This window comes from Orcinus orca, chromosome 1 (assembly GCF_937001465.1).
Source record: "Orcinus orca chromosome 1, mOrcOrc1.1, whole genome shotgun sequence".
NCBI lineage: Eukaryota > Metazoa > Chordata > Mammalia > Artiodactyla > Delphinidae > Orcinus > Orcinus orca.
The window spans coordinates 99,274,915-99,289,358 of record NC_064559.1 but is presented as its reverse complement, the minus strand read 5'-3'; the positions used below and the strand labels follow the sequence as shown (position 1 = coordinate 99,289,358).

General features: G+C 51.2%; 1 long non-coding RNA gene across 1 annotated transcript; it reads left to right on the top strand.

Moving 5' to 3' along the window:
• The first annotated feature begins 9,243 nt into the window (after positions 1-9,243).
• On the top strand, positions 9,244-13,940 carry LOC125960648 (uncharacterized). The gene is made up of 2 exons (XR_007470525.1): positions 9,244-10,889; positions 12,292-13,940. It is a non-coding gene; the product is annotated as an uncharacterized LOC125960648 (long non-coding RNA).
• Positions 13,941-14,444: the final 504 nt, after the last annotated feature.

The window sequence follows — 14,444 nt, the reverse complement described above, 5'->3', positions numbered from 1 at the left end:
GACCTGGGAGCAATGGTGAAGCAAAGTGTTATCCCAGGTGGCTCCAGGTACAGTGGGCTGCCCAGGCTGGAGGCTAGGGCCTCCCCACTTCTCTCTGGTTCAAAGGCTTCTTGAAAGAGCTCTTCAACTTGCTAGAGTTTAGCCTTATCTTTCAGTCAATCAGGACGGCTTCTCAGAGGGAACCCAAGCCAGCTGGGTGAAGTAGGTTCTTCTTTTTGGTCTGAAGAGAAAAAAAATGTCAAGATTGAAAAAGGTTCTCTTTGGTTGGAGACCTTAGCAGGAGGCAGAGGGCAAGTGTCCAGTGGCCAGGAAACGCGAGAGACCAGGGAGGGCTCCATGTAAGAGGGGGCCACCATGACAATGGATGAATCTAGGAGCGTCTTCTAGGTGCTCTACGCAGGGCCATGGCAGGGGTTGTGTGTGTGGAGGCGGAGGCAGAGAGGGCATGCCCAGGGCAGGAGCTCAGATCCCAAACAGGTGAGAGGCTAGGCAGTGGCCCAGGGCACTTGCTTCAGGAAGACAGAAAGCATATTTCCTTGGCTCGGGACAAACCTGGGAAGATTTTGTTGACTTCTACAGCTCCCGTGGCCTCTTCCCCAGTCCTGTCTTTAACCTGCAAGGACTGTTTCAGCATTCCTCAGACTTCACTCCTGCACCTGAGAAGGAGCGCCCCTTCCTCCCCTGAGAACACGCAGAGAAGGCCTCCCCCCCATCTGGCCGTCTCTCCTCTCAGTCCCTCCGACTGTGTTTGGAACACGTTCTGCAGGAAGTCAGCACAGGGGAGGGAGACAGCATATGCTGTGGGAGCCACCGAGTCCCATTTGAAGCCCAGCCCAACTTACTAGTCCTGTGACTTGGGGCTCTGATTATGCCTTTGTAAAGTGGGGACAGTATCACCAGTTTTCAGGACCGTTGGAAGATTAACTGAGACAATGGCTAGGAAAGGGCTTACACAAGCAAGCGGGTGCCAGATCAAGGTCAGTCCCTTCCTTCCTGGGGTGGAGGGAAGCTGTGCCTAGGAAAGAATAAAATCAGTAGGGGCTGCACAGAAAGCAGGTGTCAGAGGCACAGTGTGGGCACAGCATTCCTTTCCTGCCCCACCCGGAGTGGGGAGCCCCCAAAGTTCTCCTCACCCGACTTCTCCAACAGCTTTAAAATCTGAGAAGATGGGCTTCCCTGGTGGCGCAGTGGTTGAGAGTCCGCCTGCGAATGCAGGGGACGCGGGTTCGTGCCCCGGTCTGGGAAGATCCCACATGCCACGGAGCGGCTGGGCCCGTGAGCCATGGCCACTGAGCCTGCGCGTCCGGACCCTGTGCTCCGTGGCGGGGGAGGCGCGACAGTGAGAGGCCCGCGTACCGCAAAAAAAAAAAAAAATCTGAGAAGAGAATTTCAGAAAGAAATTCTTTCTGAAATTCTAGGCCACACCGCTGCGCTGCCCATCTCTGCTCAGATCAGTGTCACCTTCCTCCTACCTAGACTCTCAGACTTTCCAGACTTGCCTCCTTCCTCCCTGTCCCACCTCCTCCTTCCCTGCCCTGCCCCCAACCCCACCTTTGCCAGTCCCTAACCTTGACCTTGACCATACTATGGAGGGGTGGGGATGGGAGGTCTGCCTCACCCATCAAACTGGAAGCTCCCCAAAGGTAGGGACTCAGTCTCCCTCAAACCTGGGCTCCTTGAGGCCTGTGTCCCTGACGCCCTCTGGCCCTATTCCCAGCCTGGGCTGGCTCCCAGAGGCCCGGAGGTGAGCCAGCTGCCCCTCAGTGCCCGCTAAGTCTGTTAGCATCTCCCTCCACAGCTCTCTTTCCCCTCCTTGCTCCAGATCCTCAGCCTGTCTGGAAACCCTGCTAGCCCCAGGCTGGCTGGATTTAGGGGAACAGCAGAGGAAACTGGTGTCTGTCAGGGCCTGGGAAGGGGTGGTAGATGAAGCCCAGCGCAGGGCCCTCCTCTGGGTGGGGGAGGAGGAGTCCAGATGGAACAGTCTCCGCCTGTTACACCCTCCCAGCTCCAGACAGAGGGAGCATCTCCTAGCAACCGTACAGTAGCAGGGGGCTGGGAAGAGGGTGGGGGCTGGGAAAGCGGGGCGGAGAACAGTGATATCGTAAATTATCCCTAGCCCCTCCCTGCCAGCCCACCCTTCCTCAGTTGAGAATGGCCTTCTTTCTCTCTCCACCTGCTCCTCATTCAGGATTCCCTTGCAAAGCTGGCCCCTGCTCAGTGCCCCTTATAGGTGCCCCTCTAGCTCAAGGTGACAATTCTCAGCCTTCTGCTTGAGCTACAGAAGGAGGGAATTCTTACCCTCCCAGGATCTCTCAGGGACCCTGCTGGAACGTCCCCAGTGGCTGGAGGGGGAGACTGCCTTCCACCCCCACTGCACCCGAGCTAGAAGACTATCACTTGCCAATGGTCTCTGGCTCCTGCCTCTCTCTTTGGGTGGGGATGGGGGCAAGGAAGGGAAATTTCAAAGCATTTGTGACACTGACTCCACTTCTCTAAACAAAAGGTTTTAGACTTGGGACCTCCAAGTCTTTAAGGGGCACTTGGGCCCCTCACCAATCTGGCCAAGTCTCAGTTTCCCTATCCCAACAGCTGGAGTCCGGGAAGCTCAATAAAGTGACTAAAGCTGGGTGGCAGTTCCTTCGTTACCTCTCCAATTAGCCATGTCAAGCCAAGGGTCAAAGAACTGGTACTTCAGCAGTACAGATCTTGGTTAGACACTGGAAAGGACTTCCCAAGACAGCAGTAAGCAAGATCATGGAATTTCCTGGTTGGAGAGAGGAAAAGTCTGTCAAAGAAACAGGAAACTGAGTGGGAACCCCTTAAATTTTGTCTCGTTAATGCTTTCTTAGCCACGTTAAATAACATATTAGAGAGTATTTAGCAGAGCCTGACATAAAGTAAGCCTTCGTTTTGGCTATTTTAAGAAATCATATATTAATATGATTTTTTATTGGGTGGCTATCAAGAGGAGAGATAAATCCCCTGGAGACCTATCTCCCATCCTCCAGGAACCCCATGGGAAAATCCAGATATGAGATAGTGCCCCAAGTACAAGATGGCAGCCAATTGCCATGGTAACAGCAGAAGAAGGAGTCTGGTTGGTTGCGGGGGCAGTGCCGGGAAGCCAGCTGGTGCCAGATGGACAAACCCAGCAGAAGGTAGCCCCAGCTGGGTGAAGCTCATGACCCTGTGCCCAGGACTCTCCCTCCATATGCCAGCCTCAGCCTGTCCCTTCCCTCCAGGCCTAAAGGCTCCATTGCTATCTGTGGGGATTCCTCCTCGAGACTCTTGCTTGTACAACAAGGGATGACTGCTCAGAGACAAAAGACCCTCCTGCTCAAAGTCTCCCTGGCCCACCAGCCGAGAGGTCTAAACTGGTCTGAATTTAGCTCACTCCTGACAGTGCTGAGGAACCTTAAAATCAGGGACTTGGGAGGGTCCTAAGTGGCAAGGCTTGGAGGTACCATTTTGTCCTCATTCAGTGGAGGGTCACAATGTCTGGCTAAGGTTCCCTCTGGAGAGCATTGAGACGAGGGAGCAGAGTAGGTTAGGACAATGAAGGGAAATCGAGCTTCACTCCACCCCTCCTCTCTTCCCGGAATGGCTGGACAGTATTCACACAGGGCCAGTGGGAAGTTCTTCCTGAGAAGGACGAAAGAAGCCGTGGTCATGGAGCCCATTTCACCACACAGTTGTTAAAAACAAGTGCCTCCCAAACCTGTCTCAACAAGATGCTCACCTGCTTGAGACCAGAGAGCTCCAGCCAGTCCACGGAGCCCAGCCACGCTTCCCAGACAGGGCTTCATCACGTTCTGCACCCAGAGTCCCTTCACTCTCCTCCCCAGCAACCCACTCCCTCATTTCCAAACTCTGGAAGCCTTCCTGGATTGTCCCCATCTGCCTATCATGGCCCCTCTAACTCTGTGTCCCTCAGCATTTAGAATGGGCACTGGACATCTGCACACAGCCTTTCATCCACACCGACATATTTGATCCTCAGGATAACCGTGGAAGGAAGTTAGGATCCAAAGACGTTAAGTGACTTGCCTAAGGCCACCCAGCTAGTAAGGGAGGGAAGATAGAATTTGTATCTTGACCAGCCTGTCCTATTCCAGAGTCGAAAACCAAAACCTCCTTCTTTTGTTGTTCTTCCTATGGCCGGAGCCCCTCTATCAAATCTGTGAGCAACCTGCCAGCTGAGGTGTGTCCACTGTCATTCTACCGCTTCCAGTGCCCCAAATCCAAACTTTTATTAGCAGGGACGGTGTACCCAACGGAGGGTTGGAGGTAGGGGAGAAGGTCTACCCACACTGCCACTTAGCATAAGTGACACTGAGGCCAGGCAAGGAGAGAAACCTCCCCTGGGTGTGGAGACCGAGGGGACCTTGGACTCCTTTCTGGGCTCTGGTCAGTCTTGATCCCAACATAGCCCTCCCTGGACAGGGAGCTCTGTGCAGAGCTGGAGGGGACTCTTACACTGGAAGAAGAGAGAGGCTCCGGGCGGGGCCAGCCGCAGAGGTACTATGGGAGGGCATGTACAGTTGGGGAAGGGAGGCTAGACAGGCCTGGCAGGATCGGAAATACACCTGGAAAGACATGGGGAGGGAGCAGGGGCAGAGCCTTGGTGCTGGAGAGGAGCCTGTCCTGGGAACGGCTCTACCATGGATGGCCTCACTGTGAGACCTGGCCAAATCTCAGCTTCTGTTTCCTGCCAGGACCTGGCTAAAGCTTGAGGCCACCCCTCACCCTCCCCTCCTCCAACCCCATTCCAGCCCACTCCCAGTGGGCCCTGGGAGCTAAGCCCCCGCACCTGACATGGCCACTTCCACAGCTACTCACAGAGAGGTCTTTGTGCAGAGGCTGCGCCTGGGGGAGGGGCGGTAGGCGGCACACCCACTTACATTCCACCCTAGTGGCCGGCAGTGGCATCGTCATCTCCTCAGCTGTCTCTCCAGCCTCTCACCCCTTCTCTAGGAAGAATCTCCTCAGAGCCTTGGCCCACCCCTGGACCCTCCCTTACCCCTTCTCCCGCTCCCTCCTCCAGGAAGTTTCCAGGACTGAACTTCTCTGTTCTTCACTCCAGTCCCCAGAGGTCCATCTCCTGTCCTGACCTCAGGGCACTCACTGTGCTGGGGACCAACCTTGGCTTCTCCACGTCTCTTCCCAGGGAGCTCCCCTGAGCCTGCCCGACCGTGCAGGTGTGTGTGGCCGAGAGGAGTGAGGGTGATTCTAGAGGGGGCGAGGCAGAGACCCTTCTTCAGGTGGCTCCCACTCCTTTCACATTCCTCTCTTTGTTCAGAACCAGCCAAGAGCCAGTTAAGTATCTGGTTGGTGCTGGGCTCAGTGGGCAGCTAGATTCGGGTTTCCTTTCATCCTGGGGGTGGTTATGTGCTGTCCCCGAGCCATACTCTGCACTCAGCACCTCTGAGGCTGTCAGCTAACTGCCCAGTACCCCCATCAAATCCAGTCTCCCTGGTGAAGCACATAAGCCTCCTAATAACCGAACTTCTGCCTCCATTTCCCATCTCCTCCCAGTCAGACTCCCTCCGAGGGACACGCTAGTCGCCTGACACAACACGCTCTTCCCTACCTCCTTGCCTTCACATACGCTGTCCACTCTCCACCACGCACTTCGTCAGCCGCCTTAGACTGTTAGCCCCTGCTTAACTTTGATCACTTTTATCCCCTTTATTTTATCACTTATCTTTTGGCTCCCTCCGGGAAGCCTTCCTTAACTCACCTAAGGTGTCCCAGGGCTCCGGCCCCCATGCGGCCACAGCACCTTGTATAAGTCTTCAGGACAGCAGCCTTTACACTGTCTTGTAATTATTCATTTCTGCCTCCCCCACCAGGCTGCTAGGCCCTCAAAGCAGCTTTCACCTTCCTCTTCAACACAGCATCTGGCACACAGTAGGCACCCAATAAATGCCTGGAGATATGGGTAAGGGAAAGGAAGGCATGGATGTGAGAAGCGCTACTGAGGACGAAGTGATGGGCTCTGATGTGACTGATCTGGATGAAGGGGAAAGGAAGAAGGCAAATCCAGGATAATGCTCAGGATTTGCACCTGAGGACCTAGAAGTTTAAGGATGCTATTGATAGAGGTGGGGAAGCAGGAATGTAGCTCAAGACTTAAAGCACAATGCTGAGTGAGTAAGCATCTGAATGCCCTCCCTATGTTTGGGGAATGGCCATCTCATGAGTCTTGGAGGGAGGTTGTACTTATAAGCCACTACAGAAGCCAAAAGCACAGGTACTTTCCCTGGTTTCCTTGCAGCTAGGGCCTGGTCATGCGGTCCAGGCTTAGCCAATCAGATGCACCACTCCAGTCTGATCTGGGAGCTAATGACAGGACCACAGTAGTTAGGGTGCAAATCTGGAGTTTAGAGAAATGAGTGAGCGTTTATAATTCCAAATGATGGTTGAAATGATAAAAGTGAAAGAGCATGAGTGGAAAGGAAAAAAAAAAAAAAAGAGCTGATAGCAGAACTTTGGGAAACAATTCTGACTGGAGAACTGATCTACCCAGAGGACTGAATGACTAGAACCCAGAATGAATAATCAGGGATCTAACAGAAGAACCAAAGGCCACAGGAGAAGACATCAGTATGAAATGGATATCAGTAGGAAATGTTCCACAGAGGTCACCAGGCTTGAGCAAGGGCCATTTGGTCCAGTTGAAGAGTCTGTGTGAGGCTGGAGAGGGCACAGGTTTCACCAGTTATGAAGGTGGAAGCCAGACTGATGGGCTGAGGAGAGAAGACTTGGAACTTCACCTCAAGTACATAGCGAGGAGCCCTTCACAGACCCCAGAGAAACCCTCAAACTGACAGATAATCCTGCCTGCCCACACCTTACCCTCTCCCCCTCCTTTTCCTGCTGATACTCCCAGTTCTGATTCTTCCTGTATTTTTTTTTTACACTCTTCACAGTCCTCCAATTTCTCTAACCACTGGCACCCATGAGGGGTCTGGAACTAAACTCAACACAGAGGCCTCTCTACCACCTCTGATCGTATGTGAGGTTCATGTCTCTTCTGGGGCTGCCATCCCTCATCTCTCCCTCCTTCCTTCTCTCCCCATCCTCTTCTCACAATTCCACTAGTAGGAAGATTCAACAATGTTCCTGGTCAGCCAGAAAGTCCTTCTTATGGTCTCACCTCCCTCCCTGTCCACCAACCAAGGCTGGCTCTCAGCCCACACCTGTCAGAGGCGGCCATTTTATAGGCGCCAGCTACCTAAGATGGTGGCCTCCCTCTCTCCCTCTGCTTCCGTTCCCACAGCTTGCCTCCTACCCTTGCCCCTTTCTTTCTGAAGCCTGAGCCCAACAAGGTGGGGGGCCAGGCTAGGGAGCCAAGGCCGGAGGAAGCAAGACAAAAAAGGACAGAAAAGCCGGCCCCTTGGCATCTCTCTTTGGCATTTGAGTCTAGCATAGGGAGGGAGGGCAGAAGGGAAGAAAGAAAGTAGTGTGAGTTTTTATTTCTGTCTTCTTCCTGCCACCTCCCCCTCCAACACATACACTTTGATGAAAACAAAATCTCTCCCCTTTTCTCTCTTCTCCAACCCCCCTCCCCATTTTTCCTGGCTCCTACCAAGAGCCTCCTGGAATGCAAATGAGTTGTATTATGCAAATGTATGCAAATCAGGCTTAACAAGCGGAAGGAGGGGGCAGAATGCCTAATGAGTAATGGCGGAGGGTACAGATGGAGGGTGGCAGGAATGACCCCATCTTCTCTGTTCCCACAGCCTGGGGGCTTGCTGGGGGTAGTGAGGTGTCCTTCACTTCTGGGAAAGAGTAGGGGAAGGCACCGTTGCTTCAGCTGAGAAGGCCTAGGATGGCCTTGGCTATAGGTGAGGGACAGGAGAGCTTGGAAGGAGACAGGGTTAAGTACAAGGGACTCACTTATACAACCTTGCCCAGAGACTCTGGATGTACCAGCCTCCCTGCCTGTATGGTCTGCTGATGGCTGAACCTTCAGCTGAAAAGAGGGTGATGCTTATGCATGCAATGGCTTGTGCATCAGAAAGGAGGATTCCCAAGGGAAGATTCCCAACCAGACCCAGGTTCTTCCTGGGTGGGGGGGTGGGGGGGTGCAAGCTGTCTCTCTTTGTGCTTTGGAAGGTGGGGGTTGGGGTGGTTGCCATGGCAACATAGCATGGAACACCCACCTCCCCAACATCCAGCCCCAGAGGACCTAGAGAGTTGGGAGGGATAATGGATTGACACCCCCTGATGCCCCCACCACCTGGCACTGCCAGCCGGAGATGGCGGCATCAAATCCTAGAAAGAATGGTCCCTTTGTTTCCAGGCTTGCGGTGTTGGGGGAGCAGGACTGGGCACACAGAAGGGCCTTTCCCAGGCCCCATTCCAGTTTGCGTGACTCTTGCCGGCCTCTGGAGACTCCTTGTGGCCATCCACTGGCCTCTTTGCCCTGGCAGGTTGTTGCCCCCTTGCCTTGTCTCCCATGGGCTTACCAGCTACTGCTAGGTATGCCTTCCCCTGTGCTTCTCTCTGAGGCCTCCCTTCCCAGCCTTCTCAGACAGAGAGAGCAGTCAGTTCCATCTCTTCCTGGCTTGTGTGGACACACCTCACATGTCTGGACATGAATCCTGTCTTTTGTATGGGGGCAACCTGTGAACTCTACCTACCTGCAATAGGGCTGCTCCACCCAACTCAGGCAGGGAGACTCCTTAAGGAGGTATCAGACACAACAAGACGGCCAGGCTGGAAACCGGGAGCCTGGATCTTGGGCTTTCCACTAACCAGCTGAGTGACCTTGGTCATACCTCTTGCACTCTCTTGGGAATCTGTAGAATGAGGGCTATAGAGCTGATGCTATCTAAGGCGCTGCCTGATCCATACACTCTGTACCTTACATGAGCTTAGGTTAAATTCTTCCTGAAATTTAACCCTCAACCTCCCTACTGCTGAAGCCCTCTCATTCAGACTCCCCAAGGTGGACAAACCCAGTTTCCTGGAGACGGAATGGCAACTGCCCTCAGCCTCTTCCTCTCCCTGAGACTCAACAGCTGCCTGCAAACAACTCGCCAAAATTAAAAATTCTAGAGTCTTTGCTATATAACCGTGCAGACAGGATCCCCTCCTAACCCTCCCGAAGGGGGTCAGCACAGCCACCGCACTCACCGCCTGGGAGCTGTCCGTGGTGCTGGATACGGCTCTGGTGCCCTTGTGGAGGAAAGAGGGCGGGAGGGTGGTGGAGATCCCACCCACCCACCCCAGAGGAGAAGCTAAAGGGAAGAGAAGAAGCAGAAACATTTGGAAACAGCAAGGAAAGGGACAGATGTATTTCTGAAGACAGTTTCTCCTCCCTGAAGATCTCCAAATAGCCAATACTACTTTGGGGGAGGAAGAGATCAAGAGTCAATGAAACTCTGAAACTCACACTCCTTCATCCCTAATGATTTAAGTGTCCCGGATTAGATCAGTCCTCATCTGGATCCTACTTGGAAATCCACATGGAGATGGAGTCATAGTTTCTGCCCTTGGGGTAGAGCTCAGGCTGAAGTAGTGGACAGGTTACAGACTTCGAAATTCCATCCTAAATTCTAAGACTCCTACGAGGAATCTAGTAATAAAGATGAGGAAGATACACAATCTGCCTGATAGTATTATGGCTCTTAGGAGCTTGTGGGGGGGGTAATAGAAAGGTAGGGAAAGTAGGAAAGGGTGTGTGTGTGCCTGCTTGCATGTGCACAGGTGTGTGTGTGTGTGTGTGTGTGTTTGTGTGTTTCCCAGGCAGAGAGATGAGCCTATATCAGTGGTTCTTAACCTTAAATGCACATTTAGAAACACCAACGGGCCTTTTAAATGATACTGATGCCTAGGCCTCATTCTCAGACACTCTGGGATACGCTGGACCCAAATATCGGTATTTTTAAAAAAGTTTCCTAGGTGATTTTACTGCATAACCAAGTTGAGAATCCCTGGTCTGGAAGAAAGCAAATAAGAAAAATTTCAGGGGTTAAGCCTGAGCAGCTGGAGGAAGGGGCAATGCCAGGCCCCCTGGAGAAGGGAATGAAGAGGGAGGAGAAGGACAAACATATAACCTCCCCTCTCCTAGGAGTTCCCAATGGCCCCATGCCTGGCCTGGAGACCGACTTAGGTGTTGGGCCTGTCTCTTCTGTGCTGTGGGAGCTCAAACCATTCCAAGGCAATGAGATGAACTTTCCCCCCACCCCAGTCCCTTGTGCAGAGACAGGGAATGGGTGCAATGACCCTGAGGGCGTGCTGTTCTCCTTCACCCAGAAGGTCCCCAGGGAGGCAGTTGTGGAAGGTAAACAGCAACAATGGTCTCTTTCAGTGTCCAGATTCCAACCCTTCAGTCCAATTAGCAGACACAGCAAACAGCAATTCAGCTGCCTTCAGCCGCTGTCATAACAAACTCAGAGCAGCCTTAATGGGGGGATTAGGGCAAGAGGAGGGGGGGGTGTCATTCTGAGCCCTGGGAGAGCCTGGGTGGCAAGGAAGGGTTCCCCTTTTTCTCTTACCTCTCTCCTATCTAAATATGCCCTGGCCCACACTTACCTTCCACAGCCCTGTTCCTCATTCTCCTCAAAGTTCTGAGAATGTTTCTATGGTTTCGTCTACTCTTTCCCTCCAATGATTTTAAAGCATTAACCTAAACTCATTTAACAGCTAAGGAAGTTGGTACACCCTGCCTCCGAATGAGACAGTGTTCTAACCACTCAAGATCTCTGAGGTCTCAATAGCAAAGGAAGGAAGATGGAAAGGTCAAAGGTCCCCAGAACATCACTGTGGAAAGGAGGTGAAGAAATAAATATCAGTATTCCAACTCCCAAACCTTGGGAAGTACAGGCCTCAGAAGGACTTCCAGATGTGGAAGAATGCAGAGGGGCCTGTGCTCTCTGGTGAGTTATCACCCTTGGGAATCAAGAGTCAGCAGTTGGGGGACTTCCCTGGTGGCACAGTGGCTAAGGCTCCACACTCCCAATGCAGGGGGCCCGGGTTCGATCCCTGGCCAGGGAACTAGATCCCGCATGCATGCCGCCACTAACAGTTCTTATGCCACAACTAAGGAGACCACATGCAGCAACTAAGACCCGGAACAACCAAATAAATAAATAAATATTTAAAAAAAAAAAAAAAGAGTCAGTGGTTGGGAAGGTGGGGGGTTGGGAGACAAGAAGACAGAAAACACCCCCTCCCCCTTTTTCTTTTCTGGCTGCACTACGCAGCATGTGGGATCTTAATTCCCAGATCAAGGATTGAATCTGCACCCCCTGCATTGGAAGCACGGAGTCTTAACCACTGGACCGCCAGGGAAGTCCCCGAAAACACCCCTTCTTAAAGTCTTTCAACGATGAAGAAAAGTCTGCATACTGATAGACAGAACTCTCTTTGGTTCGTTAATTATACCCACTACCTAACTGGTCCTTTAATTTAATAAACTCTTTTTAGTAACTCCAGAAGCTTAATGGAATAAATTTGGAATTATCATTTACACAGACATAGCTCTTTATCTACATAAGTCAGTTTACCAATCTTAAGTACTCTTACCAATACATGGTAAGATCCATTAAGGAGAAAAAAATACAATGGTCATTCTGCCACGTGGACTCCAGCCACTTCCCTTAACAGGCTTCCCGGGGTCTGTTCCTCCTCTCCCCAGGCTTCAGACACTGCTTCCTCAGGTCCCAAGAGTCCCTCCTCAACTCCAAAGCTGAAAAGGAGGAGGAATTTTCTCAAGTTTAAGTGTTTTGAGATCCTCAGTCGAGAATGTGCCAAAAAGCTGTCCTTTGGCACTCTGAGATCAATCACATGCTTTCAAACAGTCATTTCAAACTGTAGCCTTTAGCTACTCTGCAATCTAAGAATTCCTCTTTACCTGTGGGTATCATAACATATAAGATCTTTTATATAGAATTCTTCATTTGCTCCATGTAACAACCCTGAGGATATAAATTCTTACCCCCACTGTACAAATATCTGATCTGAGGCTGGTTAATAATGGCACCTAAACATAGACCTTGGTTCAGTTACATTTGCTCATTCTCTTTCATTCCCTAGCCTTTCTGATTGTGTTGATTCCTGTTATTGTAAGGACCTTTCAACAAAATCTTTTTTGATGCCCGGATTGGGAAAATTTTGGCCCCGGGTGAGGGTGTGAGTGAAAATGTAAAACTTGAGACAAATATTTAGAAGAAAATTTCCTTTGAACTCCTGGACTCATAATTCAATAGGGGAAGGTATTGGGATAAAGGGATGAGGAGAGAAATAGGTAAAGAACCTAGCTTAAAATTTGTTTTCCAGTAGGAATAGGTGGATGTAGCAAGATCCGAAGAACAGAACTAAAAATTCTTGGACACAGAAACGTGATGATACAAAAGAGAAATTGGTAAGGCCCTTCTGTGCCCCTTTCAACCCAGCCTCCACGCATCCCCATTCCATCGGTTCTCCTATTGGGTTTAGCTGGAGGAAATGCTATCTGGTATAAAGGTTGGGGGAGGCAGAAGGCAGGACTCAGTGGTGTCACTGTGATGTCTGCATTTGGTAAAACCCTCCAGATCCCAGAGTGTCTCTTCCTCTAGTGGCTTTATAGCTATATGTAGCCAGGAATCCCTAATCTCACATCTGAGCTTCCTACCCACCATGGATCACGCACATCCAATCTCATACCAGGTCACACATCACTCGGTTTCTCACCCTCATAAGCAGACATACACGGCCCACAGATACTGTCACCCATCATTCTCCTGACAACCCTATCCACACACCCACACACCGTATGTACGCATGAGGCAGACAAAAACCCTCACTCCCACATCGCTCCTGCCTCCTATTCCCCCTTTCCATTGAGGTGCTTGTTTTGTAGGAGGTAAACCCTCAACCCACCAGTGCCCTCAGGCCCTCTATTCTCCTTCGGAGATCCTGTGGTCCAACGCATTAATGGGATACAACAATAATAATATAAAGCCAAATGGTGTGGCTAATAATATAGGTTTGAAGTCTCCTGTGGATGAGCAGATCAGCAGATCTGCTCAGCAGATCCCAAATACACATTTCCAGCTAACTACATGAAAAGTTAAAAAAAAAAAAGTCAGCCCATGCTCACAACCAGGCCTTGCATCTCACAGTGGGGTTTCCCTCTCCGCTGATGCACAGATTCCCTCCCTTCTTAGCTCATTCCCATCTCAGTCTACCTACTTCACCCTCTCTAGTCCTTCCCTCAGGCAAGCATGGTAGAGTAGAGAAGTAGAGAAAGTATTGGATTTGAAACCACTGAGTGACATTAGCAACTCATTTGAATGCGTAGCTCCTGTTTGTAAAATGCGGTTAATAACAGCGACCTCACAGTGTTGGAGGATCAAAGGAAGGCACCTAGGCAGAGTGCTGTCACTGGGAAATACGGTGTGGTGTTAGGGATTAATAGTGCCTGCCCCAAACCCACTCCCTTTCTTCCTAATCCTGTCTCCAGCTGCACACCCCCGCTCCAAAAAACCAGATTTCAAACAGCTGAAAAAAGCAAAAAGGCCGTTAATCTCTCTTTCCTCCAAACCAGGAAGAAGACATAGGCACTCTGGACTCTCGGAAGCCCAATTGTTTTAGTTTGAATTCCCAAATATTTCTCCCATGTAATATATAATTGAATCATAATCTTGTAGCTATAAAATCAGCTCCTGGGAGGAAATTTTAAATTTACACAGGCAAAGGGAGTCAGTACGAGGTCATTTGTCCAGTGGTCCTGCCCTGTGTTCTGGAATGCGGGGGGTGGGTGGAGGGATGGGGGGGGAGTTGTCGGGATGGGGAGAAGTAATAAATGCAGAGGGGCCCACTTCTAGTTTTGCCACAGTTACATTTATTCTACCAAGTGACTAGACCATCCTCCACTCAACTGTACCTAAACACCCTTTTGCTTAAAATATTTAGGTCAGGCCAGATAAATGGATTCTTTTAGGAAAGGCCCTGATTAATCTCTCTAATTCTTTGCTTTCTCTGGGCAGCATAAATACCAAGCGACAAATTCCTTTGTGTTGGAGCTCCTTGAGGCCATTTGCTCTTGGAGATGATTTCCAAGACAGTGAGGATGGAGTGGGGAGGTAGGGTGTCCTGAAAGACCCCAACTCAACCCCTTTAGTCAGTGAAGACAAAGCTGGCATGAGAAGCTTTTCAAGACATCAGATTCGGGTCCTGAGTAGGAAGGAGGAAAGAATATGAAAACAAGGAGGCCGAGAAATACTCTGCACTCTGTCGCCCTGGACCCAGGCTGGGCAAAGAGGTTCCCCAGCCACCCTGTCCTCTTTTTGAGCGACCCCGCCCCCACCCCCCGTACTTCCAGTCTACCTCCACTTATCTCCACCTTGCCATTCTCGGCTCCCGATCTAGCTGGATAGACTTACGTGGCTTCAGGGAGCCCATCAAAGCAAAGGCTAGCCTTCTCAGGTGACCTCCCCCAAACTCTCCCG